Below are 6,781 nucleotides of genomic sequence, written 5' to 3' on the forward strand. Positions count from 1 at the left end.
ATATATATATATATATATATATATATATATATATATATATATATATATATATATATATATACATACATGACTTTTTTTGTCCCACGGCAGCTGAGCACTTGTATGAGTGGAAGGACTCCAGTCAGGAAGAAGTAACATGTCTTAAGTGCTTTCAGCCTAGGTAAACTTTTGTCTAAATAAAATGAACGAGGTACAGTAAGCACACGTTTCTAATGCATTGCATGACTGGCCACTAGATCTTCTATATTGTCAGTTTTTCTTCCTCGATTTCATGTTAGTGACATCTCTCGGTTCCACGTATAGTTTAACTAGCAGATGTGTATTATCGACTTTTTTTCACAAAAAAAGTAGTACGACATACGCTCATTAATTATCGATTAAGCAAACAGGAGGCACCCCCTTCCTGGCTTATAGCAAGATGAACATATTAGGTGGATCGCCTCGCTTCTCAAACGGCAGACCAGCAAGCTGCCCCGAAATGAATTGCCGGTCGTTACGAGTGACTCTTGTGGTCCAGTGACTTAATGTAGCGACTGATATCTGTAAAATATTTCCCTTTCTTAGATCGTTTACAATGATGTTTTAATATAGCCACCTTTCTGTAGCTTAGAGTCCGACGGTATCGCGTCTGGTGAGGGACCAACATAGCGGAATAAAAGAGAGGCGCCTGCCAAGAGTAAATGCCACAAAAGTTCTAAAACTGCGTTTCAGCTGTCGTACGAGAGCCTTGCATGTATGCGCGACGTTTGCAACATGTGACGACCCGCACTTCAAAAGGGCGTACTACGCCGTTCGCTTTCAACATGAATAACGCTTTCATTCCGGGGCCGGAATGTCTTTTAAAATAATTTGTGACCTTTACCTTGGTCGGTGTCTGTTTTATTCTGCCGCGTTTCTAATCAGTACGTGCTAAGTAAAATTATTGTTTCAGTGTTCTCATGAAAGCCGGTATTATATATCTTTGCTAGAATGTATTTCATTACGAAAATATAACGAATTTGTTCGTTCAATATTACTGTGCCGTTCAGTACCCACTGCTGAATTGCTAGAGGTTTGACTGATGCCTGCGCAACTTGCACGTCTTGGAAGAATTTCACATTGAGCAACGCTGATACACGCCATTTCCTGTTTTTAGATACTCGTGTTTATCCGCATAGCATATGGTGTTACTCAACTTTGGTGAAATACCAGACGGGCGAAACTATCACAACGCAGAAGACTGCAAAGAAATGAAGCCCTTCCTGCCGGGTGATCCATTGCTGCTTCGCGATTTCAAAAAGCGGCCCCTGTACGCTGTGGCTTGTACGTCCACAAATTTTTTTGTAGAATTTTGTTTGTGCAACTTGTGGCTAGGCAACTATCTTTGAAGGAAATACCTTAGTAGCTTTCTGTTAAAAGGACGGTTGGTTCCAGGGCAATTTTTTTCTAGCATACAGTAAACTTATAAATAAAGAAAAAGGGAGTACACTTGTAATATTTGCCTGTTCGTTGCACTTTTTTTTCCTAGCGACCCTCCGCAAACGACCCCACGAAATACTACGTGTATAAAAGATATGTCTTTCAGCCTGTGTGGTGTGTCAATATCACTACAAGCGTTCCTTTTTTGTTATATTAGAGTGACAATTGTGTCTCTCTAATGGTCCTCAATTATTCAGTGAATCAAGAAATTGAAAGAGTAACTTTGTATATTGAGCATAAAATTTCAGCCATGAGCTCGCAGCAACTTTTCGCACCTCGTCGGTACGTGTTACGATTTCCTTACGCTTAATGCGACGCATACTCGGCTTTCGTTACTTTCCCAGAAGCAATTTCATTGCTCGAAAAAGTAATAAAGACTCCAGTTTTTTTTTCATTTTTTAAATTAGGGTTGAAAATTTTAGTGCCATATCATCACTTCAGTGGCGTCAGTATCAATGTTATTTTTTAGGGGGCAGTTGCTTAAATAGCAACTGTTCTTGACAGTTGCTGAATTTGTTTCCCCATTTTTCTTTTCAATGCAATGTAATACATTTTTACCAATGACATACTGTTGATATGCCGAAGGAAACACACACACACACACACACACACACACACACACACACACACACACACACACACACACACTCACACACACACACACATAATATATATATATATATATATATATATATATATATATATATATATATATATATATATATATATATATATATATATATATATATATATATATATATATATATATATATATATATATATATATATATTGAGATTTAACAGACAGTAATGTCAAGGAAAGTATAGGGGAGATTATTAAACCGAATCGTAAGGTAAATGTGAAGAAAGAAAAGTGGGTAAAAAAATAACTTGCCATCGGCAGGAACCAAACCTGCGACCTTCGAATAACGCGTTCGATGCTCTACCACTGAGCTGCCACGGCGGCTTCCTCCCAGTCACTTTATTGGGTATATATGTGAATTGGACGTGAGAATGTCAGTCAGCGCCATCTGTAGCCATGACGGCGAGTGTGGCCCACTCTTTCATCAGCCTGTGTGGCGTCACGTAGCACGTGAACTTATTACGAGCTGGCAGCTGACCAATAGTCCCTCGTATACAACCTGAAGTTATCTTTTCACCCACTTTTCTTTCTTCACATTTCTTTCTTCACTCACTTTTCTTTCTTCACGACAGCTAACAGCTAACAGTGCTGTTAGCTGTCGTTATTGCTTAATATAAGATTATACCTGCAGAATCCATAGCCCCCTCAAATTCACTCAAAAAATCACCCTAAATGTTTTAAAGTTGGCTCTGCCACGGAAATACTAACTACGCAGTGAAACAAGCTTTTTAGTGCAGCTTGAGCGCACAGGTTGAAATCCGAATGCGGTTACTTGAATACTCTTTCCCGTGTAGCTCCTGGCTCTTATTGACAAGATTATAACAGGTAAAGTCATATTACAAAGAAAACTTACCTTTTAACGGGCAGATATTGTGAGAACGTTCTTATTAGGTCACGGTGAATACGCATGGTTTCACGTAAGCGTACGGATTTTGGTGCTCGCCATGGCACGCTAGTAAGTTTTTGTCACTTCTCACTCATTGTACCATGCACTTTGCCTTTTCGCACTTTGATATTACGTTTATCTCAATTTATCTTGTGCTTACTTTCATTACATTGTACCAATTTTTCGGCATCATTGATCACGTGCACAGACGGAATATTGCATGCCTCTGAGCTGTGCATCATATATCCGTAAAAGTAGCAGTATCAATGAGACGCACTGAAATCTACACAAATAAAAAAATGAAGATCAACTACGGGACCACATGCCTTAAGACATCAATGCTCTACATATTGTAATATGCTTCCGAGAAGTAATACGGCTAACGGAGCTGGCTCAAGACAATACTCAAGGCCCTTACATTTCTCGCGACTTCAATATTTTCGCCCTCAAGGAAATGCACCGCAGAGACAGCTCACGCCCGATCAGCTCTGCATGTCAACGACATTCGTAGGCACGTTTCCGTAGAGATAAAAAAAAGGCGTAACGCTATCAAGGCGGGAATTAAACGCGCCAGCCTGAGAGATCCATAGCCAACTTCGCCTGTTATTATTTCTCTTGTTGCCCCCCGTTGTATTGCGAGTCCTATTTTCTTTTTTTTTTCCTCGTATACAAGCACTCTATACGTTATCCTCTCTTTTTGTATCTTTTCTGCGCGCTCCCGTTCCTTCTTAGAATGTGGCTCTGCTGCGACTGACGGAGGAACAGTGGTGAGGAAGAAGAAGAAGAAGAGAAAAAGATTTCTTCTCTTTTTCTCGCTCTTTCTCCGGGATCGTTTCGCCCTTGCCCACTTCTTGGGAGCACACAATGCGCCATATATTATTCAGGGCGGGCGTTTAATATTGAATGAGCACGCCTCCGTCGGGCAGCGCGTACGTGGGCATCCATTGGTTGAGGCCGACGCTTCTCTCATTCCCCTCCTTCATCTCCTCTCTGTTGCCCGCTGTCTCTGCTGCTACCGCCACCATTCTCTCTTGCTGTTTCCCTCTCCTTTTCTTCCCTTTCTTACTTTCTTTTTTTTTTTTTGCTTTTTCCGGCAGTCGTCCCTCCATTTTCCCGGCGAGTTGTTTCACTGTGCAGCGGCATGGTGGGAGAGGAGGTCTCGCCTTGGCCTCCTCTTTTCCCGGGATCCGTTCGCGGCTGCGGGCACTGTCGTCCCCTACTGCTGCTGCTGCTCCCTACACCACCGCCACGGCTCGCGTTTTCTTTCGTTTCGTTCTCTCTCTCACGTTCTGTCTTTCTCTACACAGGGCTAACGCCTGCTCCCTTTATTTTCTTCCTCTCTGCCCGTTTCTATACCTCCCAAGAAGCCGTCAGCCGGTACCTTCTTTCTCCCACCCTTGCTTCTTCTTACCCAGAAAAACCCTCCAAGTTTGTCTTCCAAGTTTTGCTTCCTTCGTATCCTGCATCCCTTGTCTTCCGCGCTTCGTTTTGTTAACTTTGTGTGCCCACGAGGCACAGGCCTGCAGTACTATGTACTTGCTTTCTACTTCTTACCCGTGCACACTCCGGGTATATTGCGCCGTATATTTACCTACGGTATTTCTACCGTCTTATTATTTCTTTTTTCTTTCGGGCTACACTAGCATATCGGCGAGTTTCATCCTTCTTTATATTTCTTTCTTTTGTTTTTCTCCTTTCGGAATCTTCTCTACCGTCCCGCCTTATGAGCACGGCCCTTATTCGTCCGCTTCCGGTAGCCTTGGCTGCTCGGAAAGCGCTCTCTACTGCCGGCCACGCCGGCCTTCCTGCTCGTATTTCATCAGCGAGAGAAATAGGAGGCATCGTCGTACACACTCGTTTGAGTAGCGTTCTCCCTGTGTTCGTTTTCAATTTCCCTTGCCTCCAAGTAGCCAGAGGCGGAACGCTTTCGGCGACCCAAACGGGCGCGCGTATTCAGCAGCAGCAGCACGATATAAAAGTGAACACACTCCGGTTCTCTGTACGCCGATCCGGCCCGGGCCGCGTCGGTCGGAAGTGCAGCAAATGTTGCCAGCTGGAGGCAGGAAGAAAACAAGGAGATCTCGAAGACGCCAGAAAGGAGAGCGAAGTGTGGCGAGGGAGCGAAAAGGCTCTCTTTCCGGCGGCTGCATGACACGGCCGACACGAAGAGCGAGACAGTGGCGAAAGCGCGAAGACGCGGGGCGGAAGGCTAATGAGAAAATTTGTGTTCGGCGCGTTTCCCGGCTTCATTAGAAACAAGCCCGAGCCGCTTTCGAGGCTTTGAACCCTGCCGTGGTCGGGGGAGTTGTTTTTTTTTTTTTTCGTTTCTCGCGGCCGTCTCCGCATCTCGATGTCTCCTGCTCCGTTTCCCTTCATCTTTCCCGCGTCTTAAACCACCGAGAAGTCAGACATCGCGGCTGTGACGTGTGATTTCACTTGACTCGGTGCAGTGCGCGTACGAAATGAAGCTCACTTGATCAGCGTCTTTCGACGACGTTGAAAGAAGGCACAAAATTGGGGGAGATGTAAACGCGGCCACATTGAGACTAAACGAATACTACGTTTGAAGGGTCTGTTTTAACAAGCCGCTTCTTTTTTTCGTTTGTTTCTGCTTTGCACAGCCATTAATTTTGAGAAGTCCTTCTCTGTGCTCAGACCAGCTGTATCCGCTAACCCCACGCATGACTCCGGTCCAAGACTGAAAAAAAAAAAAGTAACGCGAGTCTCGACAGCCACGAGAACAGCGGGGCTGTCTTTCTCCGCGACGTTTAAATATTTCAAACGAACTCGACGCCGCTAATTATCTTCCGAGAATTAAACTTGCACGGTATTCGGTCGGCGCTGGGATCCCGAATGAGGTTCTGGTCGCGAGAAACTAGGCACCAGTAGTGAGGAGGGAGGAAGCGTCCTCTCTTCGCTGCTGCGAACGAATCGCAGGATTGAATGCGGATCCGGTTTGATTTCGGGTGTTCGTGGTTGTCTGGCGTAACATTAAATAATATTTGTGTCCTCTGCTATATTCTCTTTTTTTCCTCGCCTTCCTTTTCTCTTTTTGTTTCTCTCACGGCTGTGACTCGAGTGCCGATCGCGCGCCGTAGTGGACTTGTTGGAAGAGTGATTCACCATGCCTGCTTTTACTTCAAGTACTTTAATTTTTTTTCTCTAGTTTTAATCCCTGTTTGGTCCTCGCGGACCAATATTAGTTAAAAGACGGCGGCGTCGACTGTCAGTCGGGACAGACCGCGCAAATCGTCGATTCTAGCATTTCCCTCCGACTCCACGAGCAAGGCCCGTCGTCCGGGGACGAATTTAATGAAGAGGACTCTTGATTAGACTGACGCTCATACGACGCGAGACGGCTTGCGGTCCTGCACGCGTTAATATATCAGTAGCTCTGCGAAATTTCGGCACTGTGTATGTACTCCGTTCAACTTACCAAAGGGCAGGAAAAGGAAAGAAAATAAAAGTACAGTCAGGAATTTGAGCGCGTTTCTGAACAGAGATATGGTCACACGGATCTTTTCCTTCCGGAAATTCCGATAACCCACGGGAAGGCACTGCCTCACTGGCGGCATTACCGCGTACTTGATTAGACGGGGAGTGGGTTCCTCCTAATGAAAGATCTGCTGGAAATTGAAAATACGAGCTGCGTCCGTGGGTCTGGTGATCAAATCAAGGGAGCGTTAACTTTTTATGCATGTAGAGAATTTCAAGTAATTCTTTCCTCTCTTTCTTTTTGTAGCGTCAGGTTATTTGGGCTTATTCCAAAGACATTAGCAGTCATGAAACTCGCG

Source organism: Rhipicephalus microplus, chromosome 2 (assembly GCF_043290135.1).
Source record: "Rhipicephalus microplus isolate Deutch F79 chromosome 2, USDA_Rmic, whole genome shotgun sequence".
Lineage (NCBI taxonomy): Eukaryota > Metazoa > Arthropoda > Arachnida > Ixodida > Ixodidae > Rhipicephalus > Rhipicephalus microplus.